This window comes from Ursus arctos, unplaced genomic scaffold (assembly GCF_023065955.2).
Source record: "Ursus arctos isolate Adak ecotype North America unplaced genomic scaffold, UrsArc2.0 scaffold_18, whole genome shotgun sequence".
NCBI classification, from domain to species: domain Eukaryota; kingdom Metazoa; phylum Chordata; class Mammalia; order Carnivora; family Ursidae; genus Ursus; species Ursus arctos.
The window spans coordinates 56,680,875-56,697,711 of NW_026622852.1; the positions used below are offsets into that span (position 1 = coordinate 56,680,875).

At 40.7% G+C, this 16,837-nt stretch overlaps 1 protein-coding gene across 7 annotated transcripts in view; it reads right to left on the reverse strand.

The window, feature by feature from the left end:
• SETX (senataxin) overlaps positions 1-16,837 on the reverse strand; it is an 87,079-nt gene that overhangs the window by 42,368 nt on the left and 27,874 nt on the right. The window lies entirely within an intron of this gene.

The window sequence follows — 16,837 nt, forward strand, 5'->3', positions numbered from 1 at the left end:
AACAGAATTAAACTAGAAATCAACAACAGAGATAAGTGGAAAAGCCCAACATATCTGGAGATTAAACAACACATTGCTGAGTAACACATGGTCAAAGAAAAAATCTCAAGAGAAATTTTAAAAATATATTGAACTGGGCACCTGGGTGGCTCAATTGGTTAAGCAGCTGCCTCCGGCTCACGTCATGATCTCAGGGTCCTGGGATCAAGCCCCACATCATGCTCCCCACTCAGCGGGAAGCCTGCTTCTCCCTCTCCCTCTGCCTCTTGCTCCCCCTGTTGTGATCTCTCCCTCTAATAAATAAATAAATAATATCTTTAAAAAAATAATAAAATAGGGGCGCCTGGGTGGCACAGCGGTTAAAGCGTCTGCCTTCGGCTCAGGGCGTGATCCCGGCGTTATGGGATCGAGCCCCACATCAGGCTCTTCTGCTATGAGCCTGCTTCTTCCTCTCCCACTCCCCCTGCTTGTGTTCCCTCTCTCGCTGGCTGTCTCTATCTCTGTCAAATAAATAAATAAAATCTTTAAAAAAAAAAAAATAATAATAATAAAATAAAAATATATTGAACTAACTGAAAATGAAAAATACAACTTATGAAAATTTGTGAGATGTAGCAGATGCAGTGCTTAGAGGGAAGTTTATCTGCACTGAATGCATATATTAGAAAAGAAGAAAGATCTAAAATCAGTAATCTAAGCTTCCACCTTAACAAACTAGAAAAGAAGAGCAAATTAAAGCTAAAGCAAGCATAAAAAGAGAAATAATAAAAGAGAAGAAATCAATGAAACAGAAAACAGGAAATCAAGAAGAAAAAAAATCAATGAAACCAAAAGCTGGTTCTCTGAAAAGATCATAAAATTGATGAGCCTCTAGCAAGGCTAAGAAAAAAAAAAGACACGAATTTCCAGTATCAGAAATGAAAGAGGAGACATCATTACAGATCCCACAGACATGAAAAAGGTAACAAAAGAATATTATGAACAGCCCTATGACCACAAATTTGATAACCTAGGTAAAATGGACCTATTCCTGGAAAGAAACAATCTGCCAAAATTCACAGAGGAAAAGATAACACGAATAGGCCAACATCTATTAAAGAAACTGAATCAATTAAAAAAAAAGGAACCTTCTGAAACAGAAAACACCCAGGCCAGCTGAATTCACTGGTGAATTCTACCAAATTCTTGAGGAAGAAATTATACCAATTCTCTATGATCTCTTCCAGAATACAGAAGCAGAAGAGTATTTCTTAACTCATTCTATGAGGCCAACATTACCTTAACACTAACACCAGACAGATATTACAGGAAAAGAAAACTATAGCTCAGTATCTCCAACATAAAAGTAAAAATCCCCACCAAACACTAGCAAATGGAATCCAACAATGTATAAAAAGGATTATACAACAACCAAGTGGGATCAATCCCAGGTATATAAGACTGGTTCAACATTTGAAAATCAAGTAATGCAATCCATACCATCAACAGACTAGCAAGGTTGCAGGATATAAGCTAAAATACAAAAATATTTCATATATACTAGTAATAAATAAGTGGAGTTTGAAATATATAATTATTTACATTAGCACTCCCCAAAATGAAATATTTAAATATAAATCTAACAAAATACGTGTTAAGAGCTCTAATGAGAAAAACTACAGGGGCGCCTGGGTGGCGCAGTTAAGCGTCTGCCTTTGGCTCAGGGTGTGATCCCGGCGTTATGGGATAGAGCCCCACATCGGGCTACCTGCTCTGCTGGGAGCCTGCTTCTTCCTCTCCCACTCCCCCTGCTTGCGTTCCCTCTCTCTGGCTGTCTCTGTCAAATAAATAAATAAAATCTTAAAAAAAAAAAAAAAGAAAGAAAGAAAGAAAAAGAAAAACTAGAAAACCCTGAAGAAAAATATCAAAAGAACTAAATAAACAGAGATATTCCATGTTCGTGGATAAGAGTCAATATTGTCCAAATGTGAAAAATTCTTCTCAACTTGATCTGTAAATTCAATACAATCCCAATAAAAATCCCAGCAAGTTATCAACAAACTGATTCTGAAGTTTATATGGAGAGGCAAAAGACCCAGAGTAGCTAACGCAATACTGAAGAACAAAGAGGACACAATTTCAAGATTTACCATAAAGCTAGAGTAATCAAGATGTGTGGTACTGATGAAAGAATAAACAAGCAGATCAATGCAACAGAACAGAGAGCCCAGAAACAGACTTCCATAAATGATCTGACCCCAGTCAACTGATCAAAGGAGCAAAAAGCAATACAATGGAGCAAAGATGGTCTCTTTCAGCAAATGTTGAACAACTGGACATCCACAAAAAGGAAGGTAGACACAGATATTACACCCTTCAAAAAATTATCTTAAAATAGATCATAGATCTAAATGTAAAATGCAAAACTATAAAACTGCTAGAAGATAACACAGGAGAAAACCTAGACAATCTTGGGTATGGTGATGACTTTTCAGAAATAACACCAAAGGCATGACCCATGAAGGAAATAATAGTTAAGCTGGCTTCATTAAAATTAAAACCTTCTGTTCTCTGAAAGACATTGTCAAGGGAATGAGAAGAGAAGCCACAGGCTTGGGAGAAAATATTTGCAAAAGATACATCTGGTAAAGGACCATTACCCAAAATTTATAAAGAACCCTTAAAACTTAACAATTAGAGAACTCAACAATAAGAAAATCACCTAAAAATGGGCAAAAGACCTGAAGAGACACCTCACCAAAGAAGATAAACAATGGCAAGTAAACAATAGAAAAGATGTCCAAAATCCTATGTTATGAGGGACTGAAAATTAAAACGAGATGCCCCTAAATGTCTATTAGAATGGCCAAAATCCAGAACACTGACACCACCAAATGCTGAGAGGACGCGGAGCAACGGGAACTCTCCATCGTTACTGGTAGGAACGCAAATGTGTGCCTTAGGCACTCTGGAAGACAGTTTCTTCCGGGACTAACTATGCTCTCACACGATGCCACAGTTGCACCACGTATTTACCTAAATGGACTGAAACGTCATACACACGTAAACCCTGCACATGTTTATAGAAGCTTCATTCATAACGGTCAAGACCTAGAAGTGACCAAGATGCTATTCAGTAGGTGAGTAGATAAATAAAACTGAAGTACATCTAGACAAGGGCATATCATTCAGCACTAAACAGAAGTGACCTGTTAAACCATGAAAAGACCTGGAGGAAACTTTAAATGTGTATTAAATGAAAGATGGGGCGCTTGGGTGGCTCAGTCGGTTGAGCACCTGACTCGTGGTTTCAGCTCAGGTCATGATCTCAGGGTCGTGGGACTGAGCTGCGCGTCAGGCTCCATGCCGGGCACAGGCCTGCTTAAGAGTCTCTCTCTTCCTCTCCCTCTGCCCCTCCCCCCCCACGTGTGTGCATGCTCTCTCCCTCAAAATTAATAAATCTTTTTTAAAAAATGCACAGTAAGTGAAAGAAGCCAATCTCAAAAGAGTGGATGATTCCAACTCCATGGCATTCTGGGAAAGGCAAAACTATAGGAACACTAAAAAGATTAGTGGTCAGGCATTCTGGAGGAGGGAGAGATGAATATGCAGAGCACAGATTTTTAGGGCAGGGAAACTATTCTGTATGATACTATAATGGCAGACACAGGACATCACACATTCGTCAAAACCTATAGACCAAGAGTGAACCCTAATGTAAATCACAGACTTTGGGTGATAATGAAGCAATGTAGATTTGTCAATTGTAACAAATGTATCAGTTTGGCATGGACTGTTGATAGTAGGGGAGGGCATGCACACATTTCGGGATAGGAATATATGAGAACTCTGTCCTTTCTGCTCAGTTTTGCTGTGAACCAATTAACTACGCCAAAATAGTTTAATAAATATAATTACTTTATGGCAGTTCAGTGAAATTGTCTAGAACTACCCTATGCAATTCAGTAGCAATTAGCCACATGTGGCTATTTAATTTTAACGCTACTTTAAATTCTCAAAGTTAATTCCATTCCTCACTAGCCCCATTTCCAGTGCTCAGTAGCCACCTGAGGTTATGACACTGCACAGTGCAGCTTCGAGCATCTCCAGTCTGGCCTAAAGGACTGTTGGACAGCACTGAGAGAACGCTACCTCCCAACCAGACCATTTCACAAGTGCACAAGACCTAGGTCCGTCACAAATTCTCACCAACATGTCACATTAGCCATCCAGTTTCTAAAACTCTCTGCACCCATCTCCCAATCCTTTCCTAAAGCCTCAAACTCAGAAGCACCCTTGAGGATCTGCTAAGAAATAAAGAGAACAGGGGCGCCTGGGTGGCGCAGTCGTTAAGCGTCTGCCTTCGGCTCAGGGCGTGATCCCAGCGTTCTGGGATCGAGCCCCACATCAGGCTCCTCTGCCAGGAGCCTGCTTCTTCCCCTCCCACTCCCCCTGCTTGTGTTCCCTCTCTTGCTGGCTGTCTCTCTCTCTGTCAAATAAATAAATAAAATCTTAAAAAAATAAAATAAAATAAAAAAAGAAAGAAAGAAAGAGGACAATCCCAAGTTTAGAAAGGAAACTACTTCTGTAAGTCACTTAAGGTTTCAATTAAAAAAACAAAAACAAAAACAACCCACCTAACAGAAATTACTTTTTGGGCTTAATTAAGTGCTTTCTCTAAATGTTAACAGTTTAGTTATTAAGTATTTAAAACTACAATTGACGTTCATCAATGATGAAACTTGCTACCAAAGACGACTACCGTTAAACTGCTTCTGGTGAGGGTTAACCAGACTCCCCAGCAGTCACGGGGCGGAGCACATTTGTGTTATTTGCTAATGAGGTCAGACTCTGGCCCAACACAGCTACAATCAGTCTGTACCACCCACTTCCATGTCCCGAGTGCCCCACAATGCGGCAGGTCTGAAGAAACACCTTCCAAGACGCACTCTATGATCATAACCTCATTCACGACTGCCAAAACCTGGAGATAACCCAAATGTTCATCGACTGTGACTGGAAAAACAAATACAGCATTAGCCATACAATGAAATATTATGTGGCAATAAAAAGCCATGAAGAACATGGGTGACCCTCAATACCATGCTAAGTAAAAGGAGCCAGATGCAAAAGGCCACATACTTTATCATCCTATTTACAGGATATACCCAGAAACAGCAAATCTGCAGAGTCAGAAGGTAGATTCGTGTCTGCCTGGGGCTGGCTGCAGAATGGCGAGTGACTGAAAATGGGCTCAAGGACAAGTTTTAGTGCTACTGACAATGTCTAAAAACTGGATTATGGTGATGGTTATAAAACTGCAAATTTACTAAAAATTATTCATTTGTACACTTTAGAAGGGTGAATGTCCTAGTATATAAATTATACTTCAATAAAGCTATTAAAATGCATCTTAGTAGGTACAACAAAGAGTGGGAAAGGGCAGATCAACAGAATCTCATCCCTGCTTATCTTAGAGAACAGGGTATCTGCCTGAGAGTGCCCAGAAGGTCTCCATCCTGGAGAAAGGACAGACTTTTAATTTCTTTTTTTTTTTTTTTAAAGATTTTATTTATTTGATAGAGATAGAGACAGCCAGCGAGAGAGGGAACACAAGCAGGGGGAGTGGGAGAGGAAGAAGCAGGCTCATAGCAGAGGAGCCTGATGTGGGGCTCGATCGCACAACGCCGGAATCACGCCCTGAGCTGAAGGCAGACGCTTAACGACTGAGCCACCCAGGCGCCCCCAGACTTTTAATTTCTTTTTTTTTTTTTTTTTAAAGATTTTATTTATTTATGTGACAGAGAGACAGCCAGTGAGAGAGGGAACACAGCAGGGGAGTGAGAGAGGAAGAAGCAGGCTCCCAGCGGAGGAGCCCGATGTGGGGCTCAATCCCGGAATGCCGGGATCACGCCCTGAGCCGAAGGCAGACGCTTTAACGACTGCGCTACCCAGGCGCCCCAGACTTTTAATTTCTAAAGCAACCTTAGGAGCTAAAAATAAAGAGGATCTCTGATCATCAAGCTATAATGGCCTCCTATTACAGGCCAAACTTACTGAGAGCTCACAGAGAAATTCAAAAAGTACAAATGAATACACTCAATATACTATATAGTCACTGGTTTGTACATTTGATGAAGTTATAATTTTATCTGTTTCGCAACCTTTTTGGACTTGGAAAATGTAAACATCATGAATGGCGTGTACTAATATTTTCACACTAAATGAAATAGTAGTTAAATATACAAATAAGTGAGTGCTTGTGGTCCATCAAAGCAGTATTCAGTTTAGAAGAAATCCTCTAGGTTCAGAGGACAAATAATCATGCATATAGTTATGAAATAAGCTCCCTGAGTGGAACATGTACAAAACACTGAACAGAAACTAACACTCACTGGCTCTTCACCTTATCACAGCCGGTGGCAACGCCGCAGTATCACACAATGCACTGTCACTACAAAAGCACACCATGTTCTTTTTCTTTACACTGGGAGGAGGGGACATGTCCAGTCAGGCCCTGTCCTCAGAGGACATACCAGTCTTCTTTTTTTCCAACAAATACAGAGAATGGGATTATTCTACAAAACTGTATGTTTCTAAAAATTGGATAATTTTTCAGATCAAATATTCTATTACATTTTGATCAAAATATCACCACTACATACATTTTCTTTGATTAGAATGAGATGACTGTTAATTCTCTCAATTAAAAAAAATTATATTATCAAAATAACAGCTATTTCACTGCGGAAAAGGAGTTTCTGCAACGGCGGTTCCCAATAACCAATGCTGCTCTTGCCTTACAGGTCACAAGAAGCCAGAACCAAACACAAAACCTACAGAGCGACTATCATTCATACTCACCCGTCCTGTCTTCCCTTCCGTTACAAAGTCAAAGGCAAACCCACTGACTTTTGTTCTGAGTCCCTCTTGTCCTCCTTAAGACTCAAATTTCTCAAGTTATCCATTTTCTTACATCAATTTCTTCCTGCCCATTGCTCCTTCCCATCGGCATACACCTTGACCTACCTCTCGGAAAACAAAAAACCAACCCGAACCATGTGGAGACGGGGGGAAGGGGGGAGCATACAGGAACTTTATGCTTTGTCCTCAATTTTGCTGTGAACCTGAAACTGCTTTATAAAGTTTATTAATGAAGCGGGGGGGGGGGGGGAGCACTGCTAGAGAACAAACCCTTCTTTAACTCCCGAATCGCCATCCAGCTACTGCCCATATTTTTCTGCTCCTTTCTTTTTTTCAAAACAAGGCGGCTATTCACGTCTTTTATACCTGGCTCTGTCCTAACCACCCCACCAAAAAACGCTCATCCAGGTAGCATACCCCACTTTCAAAGATGACTCCCTTGCTCTTTTTGCCTCCTTGCTTTTGATCTCAGGTAAACAGAATTACTCAAAACCTCCAGTTCAAGAGGTACTCCCATCAACAGTCTATGCAAGGCCTCTCTTGTTCGAGTTTTCCTTTACCCCAAATGCCCACCCCCACAAGTTCCACCCTCCCACACTCTGTGTCTGGTGCTAGTATCGCTAAAAAAAAAAAAAAAAAAAAAAAAAATCCAGTGCACTGTGTGTTTACCCAAAGGAGCGGTGGTGTAAATCTGCTTACTTTCTCTCAATCACTACTGAAGAGTCTGCTGCTACTGACCGCAGCTGGAACTGTCGTAGTTCACTCATCCTGACTGGTTCCAATTCCGTAAACAATCCTGTAAATAACATCCCGAGACATACAGACCCCCAAGGATGGCCATGTGAGTGTGCTGGTGAGCACACCCGGCCTGAGACTAAGAAGTCCGCAGGGATCACAAACTCTGGCTCGCCACTGTTACTTCAACGTCCTTTTCTTCTTCGTGAGTTTGAGCGGCACTTCCTATAGTCAGTCACCATTGAGTCTTCCCTTCTGTGGACTGCTAATTGTATTTTTTGTCTATCTTCTATTGATTTCCCTGTATTTTTGATTTACAAGAGTTTTTTGTATATTCTAGTTGTCTCTTGTCACTTTTGGAATATTTTAACTCTTCTTCTCATCTATTAACTACGAATATGGGGTCCTTCACTGAAAAATTCTTAACTTTGACAGAGTGAAATCCAAATTTTTTGTCTTGTGGTTAATGCTTCTTGGGTTTTGAGGACTTTGGTCACCTAAATTGACATGTTTTCTGATACTGTTTATTCTATCTTACATAATTCTACCTTTCAACTGTATGTGTTAATTGAAGATTATGTGCTTTAAGATAGTAACCTAGGATAATTTTTTTCTGCTGGAGTAGGCCAATTTTCCTAGTACTATCTAACAATCTATCCTTTCCTTGATGACTTGTGGTGGCCTATCAGTCTTATCCTAGGTTGTCACATATGCAGGGAGGAGTTAGGTTTCAGGAGCCAAAGGGTCTCTGTTCCATTTCAGTGAGTTGTCTGCCCATTCCTGTGCCCCTCTTATCTATCACTATGCTTTGAAATATGTCTTTATATTGAATAAGGTGAGTGCCCCCTCTCCCCATTACGCTCTTTTTCAAAATGACTATTTAAATATTTTATTCTCCCACACAAAAAAATCTCACTGGGGGACACCTGGGTGGCTCAGTCAGTTAAGGGTCTGCCTTCGGCTCAGGTCAGGATCCCAGGATCCTGGGATCAAGTCCCCAGTCGGGCTCCCTGCTCAGTGGTGAGTCTGCTTCTCCCTCTCCCTTTGTCCCTTCCCACAGCTTATGGTCTTTCTCTCAAATAAATATATAAAAATCTTTTTTAAAAAATCCTGCTGGAATTTTAAACTATATCAAATGTATAGATTTAGAAAGAAGTCACATTTTTACAATGTTAAATTGTCTCATCCATGAACATGGCACCTCTCTTCATTTATTCACTCTTCCTTAATGGCCTTTAAAATAGCGTTAAGACTCTTTTTTTTTTTTTTTTTTTTTTTTAAAGATTTTATTTATTTATGTGACAGAGAGACAGCCAGCGAGAGAGGGAACACAGCAGGGGGAGTGGGAGAGGAAGAGGCAGGCTCCCAGCGGAGGAGCCCGACGTGGGACTCGATCCCGGATCGCCAGGATCACGCCCTGAGCCGAAAGCAGACGCCTTAACGACTGCGCTACCCAGGCGCCCCTAAAATAGCGTTAAGACTCTTAATTGTTCGCCATAAACACCTCATGCATTCGCTGTTAGGCTAACTCCTAACATGTCTGCAGTTTGGGTTTTGATTATAAGTGATATTCTTTTATATATTTCTAGCTAGTTATTACAGCTGTAAGGGATGTTATTTTTTTGCACATCAATCTTGTACCCAGCTATTGATTCTACTGGGGTTTCTATGTAGATAGTGACACCATCTGCAAATGATCAGAATTAGGACTCTTCCAATTATTCACTGCTCTATTTCCTCACCTTCCTGAACTTGTAGTACGGAATATTAGCTGGGGGAGCTGTCGTCACCCACAATGGCTCCGTCAATTGCTGCTCTGTATGTTTGGGGATTATACTACTGCATCCACACATGGAGCTCATGGTCGATTGTATGTTCTTGGGTTACTATTCCTTTTACGAGTATCTACTGTCTTTGTGTGTCTGAATTATTCTCACATTCAATTGTTTGACTGTAAAACTGCAATTCTGCTTTCTTTTGTTCATTTTCGTCTGTTACTATCTTTTTCCATCCTTTCAACATACACTTTTCTGGCTCTTTTCACGTGCGTCTCATTACGACGGCAACCCGCCTCTTCAGTCCGTTCTACAGGTCTTGCGACAACTGTTAGGGGTGCGTGTGCTTAGTTATATTCCCCTGACACGCCAAGAACCCTCTCAGCCCAAACTCTTAAATCCTTCCCTATTTCTGGGAAATTTTCAGTCTTACCACCTCAGCTCATTTTTTCCCCTGAGATCCTTATTACACATAGACTACTACTTGAACCCAACCTTGTGCCTTTTCTATTTCCCACTTCTCTCCTGTCCTGATTCCCCAGGTTGTGTATGTTTACCAGTCACACCACTTAATGAGTTCTTGATTTCGACTATTCTCTCTTTCATCCACACCATCTTCTGGGTGTTGTTATGGTTTCTCCCTCTTGCTTCATGTTTTATGTTCTCTCCTTTATCTCTGAAAATATGTAACATGCTTACGACTAAAATCTTTTTCTGTCTCCTCTGCTACTTTTGCTTTACCTTTCTATATTTTTCAGTCTGCTACTTTTGTCTTACAGTGACTACACTCCAAGGGGACTCATCTGCCCCTCTTGAATTCATACTCCCCATACTCCCCGTGGATAGTAGGCACATCAGCTGGAAAGGTATGCAGGGAGAACAAGGGGCTAAATCCTAGCACCACTCTAGCTTTTGTGCCTCTGCTAATGAATGGGGTGGGGGGTAAAGGGGGGGTATATATACCTCAGGGAATGCGCATGGTAGTACCATAATCTGCCAATCTACCCCAGTACTTAACGTTTTTCAAACTCAGACTCCCTTGGTTACAATAACCCAGGCCTAGGGAGAGAACTCTCAAGAAGGAATTCAAAGACTCTTACTGCCTCACATGGGCTGGGCTACAGAACCACCACAATGCTACCTACTGCTTTGGGCTGGCATGAGCTAGCTGCAACTTTTCTGCCCTGCACTACCCAGTAACATCAGAGCAGTGTTGTAGCCCAGGGCGACGAGAGAAAGGGAAAAGGGCAAACTAAAAAAATCCACTCTAGGGGCGCCTGGGTGGCGCAGTCGTTAAGCGTCTGCCTTTGGCTCAAGGCGTGATCCTGGTGCTCTGGGATCGAGCCCCACATCAGGCTCCTCCACTGGGAGCCTGCTTCTTCCTCTCCCACTCCCCCTGCTTGTGTTCCCTCTCTCTCTGGCTGTCTCTCTCTCTCTGTCAAATACATAAATAAAATCTTTAAAAAAAAAAAAAATCCACTCTAATTCCCATCTGTGGCAGTTCTTCCAGTCTGGTCTTGTCATTTCCATCCCACTCGAGACCCAAATCAATCCTACTGCCCCAAGGCTTTCTCACAATATATATTCATCTGATGCATTTAACTACACCCCTCTGGTTTCTGTAATGTCACTTCCAGAAGAGACAGCCATTGGCCCAAACTCATGTGATGCCCAGTAAAGAGCATGACCACCTCACCAAAGGCTTAAGCCAAAGCCCCAAATCATCCTCTCTTCTCCTTAATTCCCACGTCCATTCCCTCAATACATTCTGTGAGTACCATCTCCAAAATTCACCCGCAATGAGTTCACTTGTTTACTTCCAGAGCTGCCACCCAAATCAAACTACCATCATCCTTCTCCCAGGCTACTGTAACAGCCCCTTGACATGTCTACTGCATCTCTGCTTGCCTTTCCAGATTATTCTCCATGGAGCAACCAGAATGATATGTAAAAAACTGCAATCTACTGCATATTACTACTCCCTAGCCTAACACCAACCAACTAAACATCTTCCAACACTTTCTCACTAAACTGAAGACGAAACCCCAACCCACAGCTTCCAGGGCTGTACACCATCTGGCTCTTGACTAGTTCTCCACTCTTAATAAATTTCCCTTTCCCCCTCAGTTCCTTCACTCCAGCCATACCAGCCTCATCTCTCTGCTAATACATGCTCAGTTAGTTCCCATCTCAAAGTATCATGTTCCTGACACTGCCCCCTACCCTGCACAAAATGCTCTACTTCTGGCTCCCAGCTAGGTCTTAAGAGCAGACTCCCAACGTCACTTATCAGCCTGTTTTGCTTCCTTTGCAGAACAAATTACAATCTGAGATTAGCTAAAGAAATAAAGCAATTTCCCTAGAGGGGATTTAGGTAATGATAATCAAAGTTAGTACCCAAAAAGAGCACTCACTTCCTACCTGCTCCCTGTCCATACAACCTACAATGAGCCTGGTGATAGGAGAGGACTGTAGACAAGGAGAGCAAATATAAATGTTAAGATAAAAGAACGATCGCCACAACGGACCAAAAAAGGGGACCCTGCATAAATTTATCGAATACTTTTATGTGTTAAATGCAAGGATTAAAAAACAAATATATCCTCTATCAGGCACATCAGTATATAAAAGACTCATATTACTAAAAGTTAAATTTGCTCTCATTTGTCTTTTACGCCAAGGGATAATTTACATAATATCATTACATTTCACCTGCAGTAAGACTCATTAACTACACATGCTTCATGTCCTAAATAAGATACCAACCAAATTTTTGTAAACAGAGTCTACACCCACTAAAGCATTCTACTGACAAACATTATGAAGTCAAATTACATCAGAATGAGGGTAATGAGCCTTGGTCCGGGGCTGTGGTTGATGCCATGACCTGTGGCGCACAAGAATAAAAATTAATCAAGGCATCTTAATACCACCACTAATAACCGTTGGCCTGTATAAACAAGGAATACTAAAACAATGCTGTTTAAGCTGTATGGTTAAAAAAAAGAGAGAAGGAAAATTTCAAATAAAAATGAGAGATTGAATGCAGGCACTTCCCCTTTCACTGCTCTTGAAACCCCACCAAAGCACCAAAGAAATTTTTAAAAACAGGATTAGCTCGTTAGGACAAAGAACAGAAGACATGTGTATCGTAATGCTGGAAGCTAGAAAGCAGCTGGATGAACGGCAGCGAACTCAGGCAAGTGCAAGCCACTGAGCCGCAACGGATAAGCGATCCGATGTAGACCCCTGACTAATCTGGAAGGAGGGCTGAAGGCAGCCAGCCCCTCCTGCCACCCACGAAGTACTGCAGAGATTCTGTCCCTGGAGAGGGTGAAAACCAGTCTTCTACCTTGGGGACAGCAGGCACGGTGGGGATATGGTACTGACAAAAGAGGGAAATTAAGGAAATGTTTATACACTGAATACTGGGACCCTTCCCTCCAGCCCCCACCCTTACCCCACGGTCAGCTCCCCGTCAGGCCTACCCTTTCCAGGCAAAATATCTGACCTCATTTAAGAGAGAAAAAAAACTAGGGGCGCCTGGGTGGCACAGCGGTTGAGCGTCTGCCTTCAGCTCAGGGCGTGATCCCGGCGTTATGGGATCGAGCCCCACATCAGGCTCCTCCGCTGGGAGCCTGCTTCCTCCTCTCCCACTCCCCCTGCTTGTGTTCCCTCTCTCGCTGGCTGTCTCTATCTCTGTCAAATAAATAAACAAAATCTTTAAAAAAAAAAAAAATTAAAGACACTGACATATAACAGTGGGGATGGGACTTCACAACAAAACACCGACGGTTAACTGGCCTACCCTTTCGCTCAGAGCTTCTTCTTAATCTTATATACAACAAAATATAAATTTGTAACTACACCAAATCATACAATCTTCACATAAAGAATGAGACTAATGCTGGGTTTCACCATGTTACGGTGTCCTTCAGATCCCATTTAACTTCCACGGTGCAATAAAAAGGATCATTTTAGCAAAGCAGGAGTTTCAGGCACTCCTAAGCATCTCTTTTAACCTGTCACTATTTAAATTCATCCTTTCTTTACAACGTCTTTACAAGCTGAGATGCATTTCACACAATAGAAAATCCGCTATTTTAGAGTGTACCCTTTCAGTGGTTTTTAGTATATTCACTGTTTTGTGGAGCTATCACCATTATTTAATTCCAGAACACTTGCATCATCTCAAAATAAACGCTATACCTATTGGGAGTCTCCTTTCCCTCCTCCACCCATCCCCTGGTAACCAATAATCTACTTTCTGTCTTTATTGATTTACCTATTCTAGACCTTTCATATAAATGGAATCCCACAATATATGGCCTTCTGTACCTGACTTCTTTCACTTACCAAAATATTTTTCTTTTAAGTATACCTGACATATAGTATTAGTTTCAGGCATCAGCATAATAGTAACAATAAAAATAATATACATTATATAATAACATTACATTATTATATATAATAATTTTTCTAGGTTCGTCAATGAACACGTAAAACTAGCAGATAACGGCTTATTCCTTTTTACAACTGAATAATATTTCATCATATGGACATTAATACATTTTGTCCATTCTTCAGCTAATGGATATCTGGGTTGTTTCCCCTTTTTGGCTACTACGAATAATGCCCCTATCTGCTTTTCAGTGTCCTATTCTTAATTGTGAATAGATCACCCAAAATCATCAGCTAACTGAATGAAAGAGTTAACGTAAAAGGTCTGTATACACTAAAATGAACAAGCAAAAGGCAACTGGGGAAACAGGAACTATGCAAAGAAAACTTTTTTTTTTTAAAGATTTTACTTATTTATTCGACAGAGATAGAGACAGCCAGCGAGAGAGGGAACACAAGCAGGGGGAGTGGGAGAGGAAGAAGCAGGCTCACAGCGGAGAAGCCTGATGTGGGGCTCGATCCCGTAACGCCAGGATCACGCCCTGAGCCGAAGGCAGACGCTTAACCGCTGTGCCACCCAGGCGCCCCTGCAAAGAGAACTTTTTAACTAACTTTAAAACTATCATTAACAAACTTCAGACAATAAAAAAATGCCATGCCCATGAAAAGAAAAACAGGATCCTATAAAATGGAATCCTTAGAGAACAAGAGTCCCATGAAACTAAAAATATGCTTTAAAAAAAAATTCAATAGGTGAGAAGGCCTCCAATAAAGTAGAAAAAGAAAAGTGAGATGGAAAGTAGAAAAAATGAGAAAAGTAAAGAAATTTTAAGACATGCAAGGTTTCAAAACTTTATCATCCACACATCCTTTTCTCAGGAAACTGGAAGGCTGTGCCTTGCTAAAATGATGGAATAACCAAGAAAGATAACTAGGGGCACAAGAGACAGAGACCCAACACAGGAAGAAGGAAATGCAAGCCCAAGGATAAGGATGGTGAGTACTTTGGGATAACCATCACATACCAAGAATATGAAACTTAGAGATTATTTTATGTACCTGATTATGAGAGATTTAAACATCCAAGAGAGTCTGAACCTAATTTAGTTATGAGTACACAGAAAATTAAATGAGACAATAAATCCAGAGAAAACCAAGAGTTGGGAAGGAAAGGAAAAGCAGTTACAGCGTACTACATAACTTAGCTGTGGGTACCTTTTACAAAGTCAAAACAACAACAAACACTGACCTAAAAATCATAAAACTCCGTAATGAGAATGAAGGAACAGGAAAGGTGTGTGAGAATGTAGGGCTGGAAGAAAGGGTACTTCCTATAGCAAAAGAAGATACCTAAAACTAAAAAATTAAGAAGTCACAAAAGTGACATGTTATTTAGAAATATAGAAGTAGATATCAAAACGATCCATTAAGAATAAAAAATGGTTACTGAGGGGGTGAGGGGTACCTGCCATTTTTTACAAAAGTATTTGACTATTTCAAACCTTGTGTATACAAAGGGTGCCTGAGTGGCTTAGGCAGTTAAGCATCTGCTTTCAGCTCAGGTCAAGATCTCGGGGTCCTGGGATCAAGCCCCATGTCAGGCTTCCTGCTCAGCAGGAAGCCAGCTTCTGCCTCTCCCTCGGCCACCGCCTCCACCAGCTTGTGCTCTCTCTCAAATAATAAAAAATAAAACAAAAAATAAACTCTGTGTACGTATAAATGGAACTTGTGCCTATTCTGTTTTGAAAAGGCTAGAGCTACAAAAATGTCCCGAAAGGAAGAAATCTTATAGAGGAATATAGGATTACCTCTTGATTCAGGGAAAAATAAATAAAAAATATATCTGTCCTAAATTTAAGGGCTGTGAATGGCTTCTCCGTGAATTAGTGCTTTCCAACAAGAATAAAGATTAAAGAACAAATAAGCTTCAAAATGAATAAAATTTATTTTCCCCAGCTTATTTAACTACATACACTGTTCACTGAGCTAGGAATTTTTCTATGGTAAGAAAATAATTCTCCTAATACTAAATCAGTATTTCACTTTGCTGTTATGGAGATATTGAAGATCCTTTGTCAATTAGTTGTTTCTAATGCTTCTGAAATACTAGTAAATCTTAAAAACAACAGCTAAAATTGGGGGCATAAATTGATATAAAAGTACATTTTAAGGATGCTTTGATTCAAGCTTTATACCAAATATTCAGAATTTACTTGATGATCTTATGTAGCACACCTGCCCCTTCGTGTGATACATTTTCTTTTCCTTCAACACACTAAGCTTGATCCCACCTTAGTAATCTGTCCTCACCCTGCCTGGAATATGCTTCCCGTGGTGGATTCCTTCTGGTCCCAGGGTAAATACTACTGTTTGCAGAGACTGTCGAACCTTTCCATCAGAAGTGCCCTACGCCCTTTGTGCAGGATTCACAATAGTGCCCTTCTGATCTGAAACGATTACATCCAGAAGGCAAAGGCCTTGTCTGCCACCACGTTCACCACTTTACCCACCAGGCCTGTAATAAAACCTGACACATATCAGCCACCCAGATATCTTGTAGGTGAATGAATACACAAATATTTACCTTAGTGTTCTCGGTTTTGTTTTAAAGAAACTCAGGTTGTTACATACTTGGGTTTTTCTTTCTTTTTTTTTTTTTTAAGTACTTTGAAAAAGTAAAAATCTAACTTATGACCCCTAACCTGCTTTGAGAATACCAAAAACATCTTTCAAAATGTAGTTGGATGCTTACACTTAAAAGAATTATTAGCTGTTTTTCTGAGGTTCAAATTTAACTAGGAATCTTGTATTTTTATTTGGCAATCCTAGTCAGGGGGAGTAAGGAAAACAGAAGAACGAGAATGGGATGTGTTGAGGTACGGAAGGCAGTTAAAGGAAGAGAGCAACTACTAGGATGAGTAAGAAACTGGGAAGACAGATATATACATAAAGAGAAATTTAGGATTTACTGCTTTGTGTTATTCAATGTGATTCACCCCATGCCACCTCCTCAAGAAAACGTC